Source organism: Eriocheir sinensis, unplaced genomic scaffold (assembly GCF_024679095.1).
Source record: "Eriocheir sinensis breed Jianghai 21 unplaced genomic scaffold, ASM2467909v1 Scaffold1359, whole genome shotgun sequence".
Taxonomy (NCBI): Eukaryota; Metazoa; Arthropoda; class Malacostraca; order Decapoda; family Varunidae; genus Eriocheir; species Eriocheir sinensis.
Genome location: NW_026110694.1, coordinates 65689 through 83474, shown reverse-complemented (window position 1 = coordinate 83474; position 17786 = coordinate 65689).

The following is a 17786-nucleotide window of genomic DNA, read 5'->3' as shown; positions in this document are numbered from 1 at the left end:
TGCTGCTGGCTCTTGGCTTCCAGCCTCCTCCTGTGGCTTCTGCTTTGGCGAGCAGCTGCCATCATCCTCAGCTGGCACCTTCCCAAGCACCACTGTGGCTGCAGGGTGGGCTCAGGCACAATTATTACTGTTGGTTATCAACACACTCCTGACCTACAATGGGCTGGCACTCGCTAACTCTCCTGCGTCTTCACTAGTAATGTATAAGTCATCAAATGGGTGTACAAATGGCTTGATTTAAACTAATGCCAGATCTGCCACTTGGGTATCTTTTCCTTTTTCACATACTAGGGAGTAAATATGGTATAGTGTTATGGAAATGGTAGCATAATTACATATTAGAATTAACACAATCAATAAGGTCTAGAAGAGTTGTACATTTTTGAGGGGATTGATATTAAGAGGAGGATTCAATGAGTTCTCGGCCTAATAAAGAAAGCGAGTGGAGATAGGAGCTTCTGCCAATGCTGTAAATATGTTGGTATAGGATTCCAACAAGTAATGTATGGCTGCAGCATCCTTTCAGCATTTTCCATTGAGTTACATGATGACTTTCATAAGTGATTCACCCACCATTCTTCAGGGACTAGTAACTCTTCAAAATTGAAGACGAGATTAAGAGAAGTGCATCACACCTCAAAAAGTGAGATTACGTTAAAACAAAAAAGTAAGTGGAGTGAACCTTTGGTTTCCATTTTTTCTGTCATTCTGAGGCCAAATGAGGGCTACAACCATTGAATACACCTTTAATTAAAGTATTATGAACCAAGGTAGATTGCATCAACTGACAGAAGTTACCAACCAGTTTTCGATGTCACCTGCTCATATAGTTAACTTGAACTGTTTCCTTAGATTAAACAATCTATCTTAACAGTAAAGAATAGTAACTCTGCATGTATTCCTCTTCCTGAAGTGACAGAGTTATGCTTCTAGTGTTTTTTGTAACATACTGGTTGAAGTAAATAGATGGTTTATTACTTTTGCTAAGGAAGAATTGACTATATTTAAAATGAGAAGAGAACAGAAATCAAAGAGTGCATTTCTCACAAAATTAAACAACAGAGGTACACTACATGTCGACAGTCCTTTCGATGTCAGTCCAAGGTCAATCTCTCCCCAAACTCTGTGTGATGACCTTGTTTATCTTCACTTAAAAGCTCTGTCCCCAGCAAGTTCATCAATGGGGTCAAGGAGAGGGGGTGGAGGATATACACCTGGGAAAAATAAAAAATTCATGTATTTTTTTTGCTTTTTTCCCCCTACTAAAGCTTACCACATTAGTGTCTTCTCAAGAATGTAATGCTAAAGTGGATTATGACAGGTACTTTACTGAGATGTTATAAGAACTTGTTTTTTTTTTGTCCTCCTGCCTAATAACTTGACCTCTCTCAACAAGTGTATCAAGACACCTCTCCACCCAGAATTGACCCCTCTTTGGCTAATCCTATAGTATCTTCTGTTGTGAGCGGGTAAGCATTAGTGGGCTTTTTCTACACTTTTATTTGCCCTTGTAGGCCAATTTCTTTTTGTTGTAAAACAAAATTTGTATATAAAAAAAATAGCTAGCTGCACTCAACCACTATTCAAGGTTGTGTGGTGTCGAAAAGTATATTTTTCCTTCATACGCCTTTATCTTACAGGCATCTCAATAAAGAAAGAGGTACATGTAGTAATATGGCAAGAATGGATTCTACATAATATTCACTACAACCTAAACCAGATTTACCCATATATATCAACTAAACGAAAATTTATGTATAAATAGCATCCTGTTTTATTTTCAATACAAAACTATTTCATACGTGGATGCTGATTTCCATCAAGTAAGTTGTCTGTTGATGGCAACAGCAAGTATGGGTACTGCAACATACTTCTATAAATATGTCCATATATATATATATATATATATATATATATATATATATATATATATATATATATATATATATATATATATATATATATATATATATATATATATATATATATATATATATATATATATATATATATATATATATATATATATATATATATATATATATATATATATATATATATACACACAAGACTCATTTAGTATTACTGTATAGTAATTCTGTTATTTACTTATTAATGAAACATCCACTAGTTTCTTTTTCATATATCTTTTCTATTAAACGTTCTTGATAACTCTATGGAAACGCTTTCAAAATCCAATTGCAAGGACTATTTATTGTTTGAAAATGAGGCATAATATTCACGGCGCGGTAGTCTCTTATGGCGGCGGGCTGCGGCGACGAAAAGTAGCTGGTGTTGTGAGGAACACCTCCTCGCAGTAGTCAAGACATATAGCAGCTGGTGTTGTGAGAAATACCCTCCTTGCGAAATAAGACATATATATGTGGAGAGAGGGGTCCATGAGATTGCAGCCTACTGGTTAGAAAAGAGGCGTCGAGGTGATGCCCCCCCGTTAACAGGTCGTAAAGTTCGGCTGGAGCAGTTTGCCATGCTCTCCACCTACAAACCCTCTGTGAGAATATTTCAGTTGTAATTGCTGCAATCGCGTGGCCCACCCGCTAAAGGATGCTACTCTTTCGTCAATATTATCCTCATTTTCAATAACAAATAGTCCTTGAACTGGATTTTAAGTTACTTCCATGATTGTTGAACATTTGAAGAAAAGATTTATGAAGAGCTAGTGATGTTTCAGCAAGGTAGGTAATGGAACATATGAACGTTGGAGTCTCAAGAGGTTATAGGCCAGTGAAATTAAACAAAGAGCAGCTCTTTTGACCCTAAGCTCCTGTGTATCTAACCCCACCTAGTATCGTTGTCCATGAATTTATCGAATCTATTTTTTAGATGCTTGACAATTAGCTGTACTCACCACATGACTGTTAAGCTCATTCCACTCATCCACAACCTTGTAGGTAAACCAATTTTGCCTATGTCCCTGCTGAGTCTGGGAATTGGTCCAGTTTAAACCCCATTACTTTGTGTCCTACCAATACCATACTCGGCATGGTACTAAAATGATCTTCACCATATATATAATAATAAGTACATGAATTTAAAGCAAAATAATGCACCTTGGTAATCTTCCAAATTTAGAAGAAAAAGATCTTTAAATGAAAAAAAAATTGTCGAATTTTTAAAGAGTTGATTTTCCTAGTAAAAGGTTGATCCCTTCAAATTTAAAAAGTTGTCTTTTAAATTGTAAAACACTTTAATTTTCAAATTGCAAAAGCGACCCAAATTTTAAAAAAAATAGATTTCGTCAATTTAAAATGTAATTAACCTGGTATTAAAAGCGATTGCACAAATTTGTGGTTTTACTGCAAAAAAATTGCTGACGGGGAATAAATTTGTGCCATGATATAAACCCCTCAAAATAGATGATACATAATCTGGATCACAAATGCTTTCTAATATATATTATGGAAATGGTTTTGTGAGGGTGATTTTTTTCTCATTTTGCTCGCCTGGAGGGACTATTAACTGCGTAGGCTTCAGCGTCATGGGAAAAAGCTGAGAAGTGCTCAGAGAAATTATTGAAATTACTTCCGCATTTTGAGACCAAAAGAGCATGGAATGTACATCACCGTACTCCTCTCATAACCATTAGCCACGACTCGTCAAAGCCCTAAAAAGGATCCGTCGACGTTTCTCGGAGGTTAAGAAACACATGATCCCTGTCATACCGGGTTAAACTGAAAAAAAGATCTGTCATGACAGTCCAAATTTATCGCTAACAAAGTCAACTCCAGTCATGCTAGGTATGGCAAGTAGTAGAATTTACCCATAGTTAATGGAAATATAAGTACTTAATATTGACTGCCATTTGTATTTTCTTGACACTGTAGGGCCATTTACAAACCGGACACAGGAGGCGGGGAACCAGTGAATAGAGACAGCTCAAGCTGCCGCCATGGTGTCCCACACAGCGAGGTCCGAGTAACTCCCCAGTGAAGGATTGTGTTAGCTGATACATGTATGCGGCATGCTCCACAACATTCGGTAAGGATAAGAATATTCCATTCCTCTCGATGCCAGCTCAAATCCCAATGCTGAAGAAGTGGATTTGCCATGGCACACAACTTGAAGGCAGTACAAGTTGTGCCGCTACCTTAGCTGGTCAGCGGAATGAAGGCTTGTATCGAAGATGAATTCTGCAACTTGTATTTCAATGCAAGTTGATATATATATATATATATATATATATATATATATATATATATATATATATATATATATATATATATATATATATATATATATATATATATATATATATATATATATATATATATATGTTTTTCGAATTGAATCTGGGAAACACTCATTTCTAAGAATCTGCATTATTCTGTATCATTATTATTATAAAACTACCTGCACTAGTTATTAATTTGTTTTTCGATTTTCTAGCAATGAAGACGAAACTGTTCCTCCTTTTGCACACTGGACAGAGTATGCTGTTGGGTACTGTTCTTCACTTGCATTAATAAAGTAATCAATCTATCAATCAATTATAACCCATATTCCTTTGTAAATACTTGCAAATTAACAGTCCCTCTTTTAGTTGTCATATCTCTAAAACACCTATAGTACTCCCTTCAATCTTCTTATACCTTCCACACTTACATCATATTACGACCTATTCACACCCTTTGCATTCATAGTTCCTATACACACTTTTTCTACTCCTTTTCTCGCGCTCCTTCCACTTCCAAGAACATTCTCACAGTCTTCAAGAAGTCTTACTCCACCTTCCTTCCTAGCTCTTCACATTGGTTTTATTCGCATTATTAAAATTTTTTGCATTTTTTACATATTCATTTTTAATTCCTCTTTTTCCAGTGCATTTATACACTGTATCATTCTCAAAGGGCGATGGAATTTAAACTAGTACAACTAAGGTTTCACAATCATAGAACTAGTGTGCATCCTTTTCTACTTTTATTAGGTATAATATTTGTTTTTCCTTCCTTTTCAATTTGTAACTTGAGGCAAAATTTGTTTAAGACGCATGGCTTCCGCTTTTTCTCTTTGGTAAAGCTGCCTCCGAAGCCCTTTCAGCTGCCTCCTCAAGTGCGCCTTGGTAACTGCTCTCCTGTGCCCCTTGCAGTTCTGTGAAAGGCCCAAGCACAAGCCTACCTCCTCTGCAGCTGCCTTCACATGGCCATGCAGCCCTCCTCCCAGCCTGTGCAGCCTGTAGCTCTTGAGCCTACAGCCTCTCCTCAACGCTCTTTTTGTGAAACGCTGCGTATCCTGTTGGCACCTTCCCCAGGCACCCCCTCAGTTTGTGACTTCGCGGGATGGGCTCTTTTTCATTATTATTATTGTATTGTTTTTTTTTACGTCTCCGCCTATTTAGCCGTCGAAACTTGCTTGAAGAGCCTGGCTGGTATTCAGCTGGCCCGTCATGTTGCCGAACAAGTGTTTATAGTGGCGCCATCTTCTCTGGGCTCTTCTTTTACTTTGGAACTCGTTCTTGATTCAGACGGTTTCCTCTGGGTCGGGTTGATGGGTGTGGTCTTCTTGATAACGTAATGCGCTGGTGATTTTAAGCCCATCGCGGTAACTGAAAGAATCCGAGGTGATAGCGTGGGGTTCAAGGCCTCGTCTCGTCCATCACGTGGTGAATGTGGAGCAACACTTCCCTTCCAACCACCAATAGAAAGGTCGTTTGTTATCTTAGCGGTTGTCTACTAATGATGTTGTTACCTTCAGATATGATTAAGAATGCGTATGATGGTAGATGGTATACTGAAGTGATAAATAATGCGTATAATTAGAGGGACATACCAGAAGTTAGACGGTATGAAGCCAATACTTAATATATGCTCGATGCAGGTGAGTTAAAGTGGTTCCTCCCTTCTTCCTTTATTTTGTTTACTTGCAACAATAAATAATAATCAATCATGTGATACTTAGAAGCTATATAAACCATAAGAGAAAATAAACAGAATAATATTGACTTTAGATTTAATGAGAATGCTTGGGGAAACCTGAAAGCTTCGTGTGAAAGAAATTAAATACACAAAAAATAACGATAGTAAACTCAGAGATACATAGAAAGCATCTTGAGAACTATATGCAGAAATAAATAAATGATGTAAAATATATTTATAGAAAATCTGGAAACTGTGAGAGAGAAGGAAGCTTATGAAATAAATAAAATAAATACACAATATGAGGTTAAACTGAAAGATACACATAGACAGCATATGGAACTGTGTCAGAGATGAATGAATATATGTGAAATTCATTTATAAAAAAAAAAAAACAAGTATTAGCAAGAAGAGCTTGTAAATAAATAAAATAAATACAATATGAGTTCAACTGAAAAGACAGACAGCTGTGGAATTATGTCAGAGATAAATGAATGTATGATGGCAAATTCAGTTATAAAAAAAATATAGAGCCAGTATTGTGAGAGAGAAGATTGTAAATAAATAAATAAATACAATATGGGTTAAGTGAAAGATGCATAGAAAATACAGCAGGTTGTGGTGAGATAAATAGATATATGATGCAATTCAGTTAAAAAGAAACAAATGGCAAGAGAGGAGAAGCATTAAATAAATAAAATAAATACAATATGATACTAGAAATGCAGTTATGCTTACAAAGTCTAGGAGTTGTGTTATGAGATAGAAAAATATGATATGGAATTAAGTTTATAAAAAATCATAGAGCTAAAGAGAGAAACTTATAAAATGGATAGTGCATATGAACCAACCCATAGTAATACGCTTGCTTGTAATCAGCGACACTTTCTCCCAGTGCGATATTGTGTGTGTGGTGGGGCTGTGAGAACGTTTCTGGCTTTCTCTAACCAGCCATTTTGCTCTCTTTTTCTTCTTTTGTTTTTGATGTTTTTTTTGTTTTGTTTTGTTGCTGTTTTTGTTTACATTTCATTCTTGGTACTTTTCCTTTCTTTCTTTATATTTTTGTTTTGTTTTTTCTTTTCCTTTCTTTCTTTTCTTTTCTTTTCTTTTCCTTTGTTCTTTTTCTTCGTGCTACAACAACATATTATAACATAACCCTACTACTACTACTACTACTACTACTACTACCTACTGCTGCTTCTCTTCCTACTTTTTTTTTTACTGTAGTACCTCCACCATATTTATTTTTCCCGACACATAATCATGGAGGCTCCCACACCAACTTAGGTCATTATTGCTCTGTTCACTTCTTGACTGTGACATCCAACCATATCACTAATACCTGACATAAATCCACCCTATCATCTATTACGTCTGGAGTTCCCCTTACCTTCCCTCTCAGTCCTCGGCCACCTAATGCTCACTCTCTGTCCCTTATCCATATTGGAATGTTGTTAGTGAGCACTGGGCCCAGAGTGTCGTGCTGAACTATGGGATGGCCGAGCACAAACGGAAACGAGAGAGGCAACACCTCATCCGAGCGACAACGTGGCTCATCCGGCTGATGCTTCTTACTGAGATTATTTCCGCGAAGGCGTGCATCCGAAGCATTAGGCCCTGGGATCCCATCCCACCGCCAGATGTGGTGAACGAGGGGTGAAGCTGCGATCCACATGTTGGATTCTTTCACCGTATGCCCTTGTCTTCTCCTGCTCGTTCCTGTGTTGGAGCGGCTTGCAGGGGGCCCGGCTCACCCGACAGGCAGCCATCAGGTCGAATATGTGGATGTCCGCGGGCGCCGCTGTCCGCGCAGAATCCGCGGCGCCCCGGTAACCCGTGCCTCCTGTGAGGTATTGGCTGTCCTGTACCGAAGATTGTTGCTTAAATCCAGGAAGCAAGTGCCGGCTCAGTGGTGACGTCTTAACCTCCCCGAGCATGCTGGCTGTCAGATCCCTCGCCATCGTGTCGAATACCGGTAAAACCTCCTTTTTACATGTCATGGGTGGGTGACATCGCGTAATCCTGTACTGAAGAGATCAGGCGATCCCTCAATCAGTAGCCATATCTCCAGGCAACAGCGTCTGACAAATTCTTATTTATTGAAGGTAAACCACTTCTCTGATTAGTAATGACGTTAGCCAGTTAGAGGCGCCACACCTCCTGTGCTGTGTATTTTCACCCATTCTATTAGGTGGTGGTAAGACTTGTAAGTCCAGTTTCGGTCTTTTTTTAGTCTATTGTCTTTCTTCACTGAGATTTTTCTTTCAATATCTCTATTTATGCGTTTGGTCTTATCTCGCCTCTGCCTCCTGAGCGATGAGTCTTGATGATGAGTGACCTGGGAAGTATTGCGGAAATGGAGTTTTGCCTTCTCCTTATCTGCCCTTATCTCTAGCCAACTACTCAGGGTTGGTGATCCCTAGTATCCCACACACACCCAGTCGTGGTGTGGGGACTAACTTCTACTACTACTATTACAACAACAACAGTAAATAATCATATCTAATATCACTAACTACTACTTCAACTACTACTACTACTACTACTACTACTACTACTACTACCACCACCACCACCACATCACCTGTTTGGCAAAAGTTACTTTACCAAGAGGGTCAATGCGATGTTTGAAGCTTCCTCTAGAACTTCTCGGCTCGGTTGTTTTGGTGATGACAGTAAGATAAGTAAAGGGTCAATGGCGGTCAGTCACGGCAAACAAAAGAGTCCAGGCCGTGTCAGGGAGTGGTCAGGAGAGGCATAGCAGGTCACGCGAAGTTAGTTTAATATATCTGTTTTGTGTAATAGCTTGTTGCATGTTCACTTTCTCCGTCTGTGTTTTTTTTCTCTTATTTTGTTTTCGGTTCTGCGTCTTCCTCCTGTTCTCTGGATCTGCTAGTTCTTCTAGTTATTCGTGTTCCTGATCTTTTCTAGTTCTTAATCTGGTTCTTCGCTTTCTACTCGTATTTTTTTATGGTTACTGTTGTTCTTGTTTTCTGCTTTTTTTTCCGTGCCCGCTTTTGGCCTCTATAATGGGATGAAAGGAGGAATTAGTTTCTGTGCAAGCGTCAGCAACGTAGATCTGATAGAAGAGTGGTGTAAAGATAATAATACTTCCACATAGTTTCAACAGTATAACAAAATATTTCCTACATCTTTATAAATACGGTTATTTATATATACACGACTTGTCTCTTAAGGGATGCGCGTGACCAGCATAATGGTTGTACCCTATTATGTAACACTGACCTCAGAGCCTGTTATTGTGTGTGTGTGTGTGTGTGTGTGTGTGTGTGTGTGTTGTGTGTGTGTAATTCACCAAGGCCTGAGTCACGAGTTGGTTTTGCTTTCGCCAGCAGGTTCCTCCCCGACACTAGGGAAGTGCATGCTTCATTATCGTCGATCTCTGGCACTCGCTGCCAGACCTCACACACCACACCCCATCCCCATGGTCAAGGGGGACAGTAAACCACCCTAGTCAACGGAAAGAATCCGGCCTGAGCGGGGCTCGAACTGCCGCTCACCTGTTTGGATCTTGAAGTTCTTGGAGCACAAGTGCTCTAAATCAGATTGAGTTGTCGAGCAGTGTATATGTGTGTGTGTAATAATAACGTAATGACAATGTCGTAATGTGTAATGTGTGTGTGTGTGTGTGTGTGAATGGTCTGATCACACAACAGTCTCACGATTGCCAACTAGTCATTTCTTTTCCCTGATGAGCGACTCACAGTGACGGATCTCGTGGTGAGCTTAAGGCCGTGCTTGTGTATGTGACGTTTCTGTTATTGCACACAATATTATAAATACACTCTTCAAACACTGCATGCACGCTTTCCCCACACACACACACACACACACACACACACACACACACACACATTACATACACACATTATCACATATGTCAGCCACCAGTGGCACTCTAGTTGTTCAGAAATTCTCGCCTGTCCCACATGACGGTACTCTGGCTCCACTGCCTCACGCCTGGGGGGTCCAGGGTTTGTGTGCCGGGGCTGGGAGAAACTGAAGGAGGTAAGGGCGGCAGGGTATAGTGCATCCAAGTCAGCCGTGAAAACCCAGGAGAGAGCGAGGCTCGGCGAGTCTTGAGGAGGAGGCAAGGCAGTGGAGGTCCATGGCCTCGGGCAGAACCCTCGCCAGTGACGGCACGGCCAGGTCTGGCGGGTGGGCCCAGAAGGGCGGCGCAGCAGGTCGCAGGCCGAGTAGGCGTCAGCTATGGCGGCAAGCGTTCTGGCCTCGGCGAGATCCTGCTTGTTGGCTAAAAATTCAGCAGTGGCGGCCGTGAGCGGCGCAGCGCGGCGCTCTGTCAGCCGCTTTGCTTAAGCGCGCACCAGGACGTGCAACTCGTGGCGCGCCTCTCCAGCCGCTCCTCGCCGCTGCTGGCATCCACTACCACGAACAGGCACCGCCGCGTCGGCGCTGCGCGTGTAGGCGCGCAAAGGTTCGCACGCGATCATCGCCGCTCACGATCCCCATGCCACCTCCAGGAGCAACCGCCGCCCCGCAAACATTCTCCGCAGCCAAGGAAGCCGACGCAGGGGCACGGTGTCTGGCTGTAGTGGCCGTACTTGCTGCAGCTTATGCCGTGGTCTTGCCCGACGAGTCGAGGCCCACGAAGAAACCCAGTGCAGTGATGGCGACCCGCCACGAAACCCCGCCAGGCTCCACTGCCCCTAACGAGCGTGCATGGTGTGTGGCGAGGTGGCGCGGCGCAGGCAGCACTGCCTGTGTCCACCTCCAAAGCACTGCCTAATCCCTACACAGCCATACACTGGCACTACGGCTGCCGCCGCCACACGCGTGCCGCCACTCTCACATTCATCTCGGCCACCTCCTCCTCTCCTCCCTCCTCCCCTCCTCCTCCCTCTTTCTCAGCCACATTCGTCTGAGAAAGGAGTGCCTCTTGTATGGCACTATGAAGTACCCCTCGTGAGTTGCTACGTGTAAAGTATTCTGATGCCAGTAGACAACACAAGTTGATCCTGAAAAGTGCAGCTTCTGAGTAGTAGCCTTCAAAACAACAGTCCATATCGCTCAGCTGAGTAGCAGAACTGACGTTGGGCACTCTACGGAGCACCGCACTACTCAACAGATCACCAGAGTAGACGCCACAACGTGTTGGGAAAAGCGGTGGTGTGTCCGGCGATGGTGGCACACTGCTATCCAAAAGTTAGCTTCTAAATTGGGTGATCCACTGACCATAATATTAACTTCTGCATATGCTAAAACCGCTAAACCAATAAAGAAATGGTAGAAGTAACGCCAATCACAACTGCATATTTTACTGTACTATGGATTTATCTTCGGTTTAGTATTTGGCTCTAAAATCCTTAAGAAACAGACCTATAGTGAACTGATATTTCAATGAGTTGTATCTTAGACAATAGATTTCTGCTTAATAAGCGTCCAGTTACCCTATTTTAAGGATTAATTTACGCAAAAGTGAAGCTTGAATTACTGCGTCATGTGGGCTCTGAAGCTGGAAGCTGTGTCTACCGACAAAACCTGTATGATTTTTTTAGTGGGACTTAGTTGGCCGGACGAGAAAACTATATTCAGCAGAAGCTAATTGGTTCACTAACACTTTACAAAAGTTAACGAAAATCTAATCACCTAATGAAAAAACTTGCCTGCTAATCAAAGTTGGTTAGCGAAGAAGAACTGCATAACACTGCATACCATGACATTACCTGGAAACTGTCATTGCCTGGGCTTCCCACTCATCACATTGCCTGGAAACGCATATCACACGATTACCTGAAACATATCACAACATTACCTGGAAACATATCACACGACATTACCTGGAAAGGGTCATATCACACAACATTACTCTGGAAAAGAAACATATCACACAACATTACCTGGAGAGAAACATATCACACAACATTACCTGGAAACAAATCACACAACATTACCTGGAAACATATCACACAACATTACCTGGAAACATATCACACATTACCTGAGAGGAACATATCACAACATTACCTTGAAAGGAAACATATCACACAACATTACCTGAGAGGAACATATCACACAACATTACCTGGAGGGAACATATCACAACATTACCTGGAAAGGGAACATATCACACAACATTACTTGGAGAGGGAACATATCACACAACATTACCTGGAGAGGGAACATATCACACAACATTACCTGGAGAGGGAACATATCACACAACATAACCTGGAAACACATCACACAACATTACCTGGAAACATATCACACGACATTACCTGGAGAGAACATATCACACAACATTACCTGAGGAACATATCACACAACATTACCTGGAGAGGAAACATATCACAACATTACCTGGAGAGGAAACATATCACACAACATTACCTGGAAAACATATCACACAACATTACCTGGAAATAGCATATCACACAACATTACCTGGAAAGAGCATATCACAACATTACCTGGAGAGGAAACGTATCACACAACATTACCTGGAGAGGTAACATATCACACAACATTACCTGGAGAGAAACATATCACAACATTACCTGGAGAGGAAACATATCACACAACATTACCTGGAGAAACATATCACACAACATTACCTGGAGAGGAACATATCACACAACATTACCTGGAGAGAAACATATCACACACATTACCTGGAAAACATATCACACAACATTACCTGGAGAGGAACATATCACACAACATTACCTAGGAAACATATCACAACATTACCTGAAAGGAAACATATCACACAACATTACCTGGACAATAAACATATCACAACATTACCTGGAGAGGAAAGATATCACACAATAGTACCTGGAGAGGAAACATATCACACAACATTACCTGGAGAGGGAACATATCACACAACATTACCTGGAAAGGAAACATATCACACAACATTACCTGGATAGTAAACATATCACACAACATTACCTGGAAAGGAAACATATCACACAACATTACCTGGAAAGGAAACATATCACACAACATTACCTGGATAGTAAACATATCACACAACATTACCTGAATAACATATCACACAACATTACCTGGAGGGAACATATCATACAACATTACCTGGATAGTAAACATATCACACAACATTACCTGGATAAACATATCACAACATTACCTGGAGAAAGTATATCACACAACATTACCTGGAAAGGAAACATATCACACAACATTACCTGGAGGAACATATCACACAACATTACCTGGAGAGGGAACATATCACACAACATTACCTGGAAGGGAACATATCACACAACATTACCTGGAGAGGAACATATCACACAACATTACCTGGAGAGGGAACATATCACACAACATTACCTGAGAGGAACATATCACACAACATTACCTGGAAAGGGAACATATCACACAACATTACCTGGAGAGGGAACATATCTCACAACATTACCTTGAAAGGGAGCATATCTCACAACATTACCTGGAAAGGGAACATATCACACAACATTACCTGGAAAGGGAACATATCACACAACATTACCTGGAGAGGGAACATATCACACAACATTACCTGGAGAGGGAACATATCACACAACATTACCTTGAAAGGGAACATATCACACAACATTACCTGGAGAGGGAACATATCACACAACATTACCTGAAGAGGGAACATATCACACAACATTACCTGGAGAGGGAACATATCACACAACATTACCTAGAAAGGGAACATATCACACAACATTACCTGAAGAGGGATCATATCACACAACATTACCTGAAGAGGGATCATATCACACAATATTACCTGGAGGGGAAACATATCACACAACATTACCTGGAGAGGGAACATATCACACAACATTACCTGGAGAGGGAACATATCACATAACATTACCTAGAAAGGGAACATATCACACAACATTACCTGGAGAGGGAACATATCACACAACATTACCTGGAGAGGGAACATATCACATAACATTACCTAGAAAGGGAACATATCACACAACATTACCTGGAGAGGGAACATATCACAAAACATTACCTGGAGAGGAACATATCACATAACATTACCTAGAGGAACATATCACACAACATTACCTGGAGGGAACATATCACACAACATTACCTGGAGAGGAACATATCACACAACATTACCTGGAAAGGAACATATCACACAACATTACCTGGAGAGGAACATATCACACAACATTACCTGGAGAGGAACATATCACACAACATTACCTGGAGAGGGAACATATCACAGAACATTACCTGGAAAGGGAATATATCACACAACATTACCTGGAGAGGGAACATATCACACAACATTACCTGGAAAGGGAACATATCACACAACATTACCTGGAGAGGGAACATTTCACACAACATTACCTGGAGAGGGAACATATCACACAACATTACCTGGAGCGGGAACATATCACACAACATTACCTGATAATGGAACATATCACACATTACCTGGAGAGGGAACATATCACACAACATTACCTGGAGAGGAACATATCACACAACATTACCTGGAGAGAAACATATCACAACATTACCTGGATAGGGAACATATCACACAACATTACCTGGAGAGGAAATATCACACAACATTACCTGGAGAGGAAACATATCACACAATATTACCTGGAGAGGGAACATATCACAAAACATTACCTGGAGAGGGAACATATCACACAACTTTACCTGGAGAGGCAACATATCACACAACATTACCTGGAGAGGGAATATCTCACACAACATTACCTGGAGAGGGAACACATCACACAACATTACCTTGAGAGGAACATATCACACAACATTACCTGGAGAGGAATATATCACACAACATTACCTTGAAAGGAAACATATCACACAACATTACCTGGAGAAGAACATATCACACAACATTACCTGGAGAAAACATATCACACAACATTACCTTGAAAGGAAACATATCACACAACATTACCTGGAAGGAAACATATCACACAACATTACCTGGAAGGGAACATATCACACAACATTACCTGGAAAGGAACATATCACACAACATTACCTGTTGGGGAACATATCACACAACATTACCTGGTGAGAGAACATATCACACAACATTACCTGGAGAGGGAACATATCACAACATTACCTGAGAGGGAACATATCACACAACGTTACCTGAAAAAGAACATATAACACAACAATACCATGAGAGGGAACATATAACAAAGCATTACCTGGAGAGGAAACATATCACACAACATTACCTTGAGAGGGAACATATCACACAACATTACCTGGAGAGGGAACATATCACACAACATTACCTGGAGAGGGAACATATCACACAACATTACCTTGAGAGGAAACATATCACACAACATTACCTGGAGAGGAAACATATCACACAACATTACCTGGAGAGGAAACATATCACACAACATTACCTGAAGAGGGAACATATAACACAACATTACCTTGAGAGGAAACATATCACACAACATTACCTGGAGATGGAACATATCACACAACATTACCTGGAGAGGGAACATATCACATAACATTACCTGGAGAGGAAAAATTCACACAACATTACCTGAGGAGTGAAACATATCACACAACATTACCTGGAGAGGAAACATATCACACAACATTACCTGGAGAGGGAACATATCACACAACATTACCTGGAGAGGGAACATATCACACAACATTACCTGGAGAGGAAACATATCACACAACATTACCTGGAAAGGAAACATATCACAGAACATTACCTGGAGAGGAAACATATCACACAACATTACCTGGAGAGGGAACATATCACACAACATTACCTGGAGAGGAAACATATCACACAACATTACCTGGAGAGGAAACATATCACACAACATTACCTGGAAAGGAAACATATCACACAACATTACCTGGAGAGGGAACATATCACACAACATTACATGGAGAGGTAACATATCACAGAACATTGCCTGAAGAGGGAACATATCACACAACATTACCTAGAAAGGAAACATATCACACAACATTACCGGGAGAGGAAACATATCACACAACATTACCTAGAAAGGAAACATATCACACAACATTGCCTGAAGAGGGAACATATCACACAACATTACCTAGAAAGGAAACATATCACACAACATTACCTGGAGAGGAAACATATCACACAACATTACCTGGAGAGGGAACATATCACACAACATTACCTGGAGAGGGAACATATCACACAACATTACCTGGAAAGGAAACGTATCACACAACATTACCTGGAGAGAAAACATATCACACGACATTACCTAAAAAGTGAACATATCACACAACATTACCTGGAAAGGGAACATATCACACAACATTACCTGGAGAGGGAACATATCACACAGCATTACCTGGAAAGGAAACGTATCACACAACATTACCTGGAGAGAAAACATATCACACGACATTACCTGGAGAGGGAACATATCACACAACATTACCTTGAAAGGAAACATATCACACAACATTACCTTGAAAGGGAATATATCACACAACATTACCTGGAAAGGGAACATATCACACAACATTACCTGGAAAGGGAACATATCACACAACATTACCTGGAAAAGGAATATATCACACAACATTACCTGGAAAGGGAACATATCACACAACATTACCTGGAAAGGGAACATATCACACAACATTACCTGGAAAGGGAACATATCACACAACATTACCTGGAAAAGGAATATATCACACAACATTACCTGGAAAGGGAACATATCACACAACATTACCTGGAAAGGGAATATATCACACAACATTACCTGGAAAGGGAACATATCACACAACATTACCTGGAAAGGGAACATATCACACAACATTACCTGGAGAGGGAACATTTCACACAACATTACCTGGAGAGGGAACATTTCAAACAACATTACCTGGAGAGGGAACATTTCAAACAACATTACCTGGAGCGGGAACATATCACACAACATTACCTGAAGAGGGAACATATCACACAACATTACCTGGAGAGGGAACATATCACATAACATTACCTGGAGAGGGAACATATCACACAACATTACCTGGAGCGGGAACATATCACACAACATTACCTGAAGAGGGAACATATCACACAACATTACCTGGAGAAGGAACATATCACATAACATTACGTGGAGAGGGAACACATCACACAACATTAACTGGAGAGGGAACATATCACACAACGTTACCTGGAGAGGGAACATATCACACAACATTACCTGGAGAGGGAACATATCACACAACGTTACCTGGAGAGGGAACATATCACACAACGTTACCTGGAGAGGGAACATATCACACAACGTTACCTGGAGAGGGAACATATACACAACGTTACCTTGAAAGGAAACATATGAAACAACATTACCTGGAGAGGGAATATATCACACAACAGTACCTTGAAAGGAAACATATCACACAACATTACCTGGAAAAAGAACATATCACACAACAATACCTTGAAAGAAAACATATCAAACAACATTACCTTGAAAAGAAACATATCACACAACATTACCTGGAAAGGGATCATATCACACAACATTACCTTGAAAGGAAACATATCACACAACATTACCTTGAAAGGAAACATATCATACAACATTACCTGGAAATGGAACATATCACACAACATTACCTGGAAAGGGAACATATCACACAACATTACCTGTTGCGGGAACATATCACACAACATTACCTAGAGAAGGAACATATCACACAACATTACCTGTTGCGGGAACATATCACAACATTTCCTGGAGGGGGAACATATCACACAACATTACCTGGTAAGGGAACATATCACACAACATTACCTGGAAAGGGAACATATCACACAACATTACCTGGAGAGGGAGCATATCA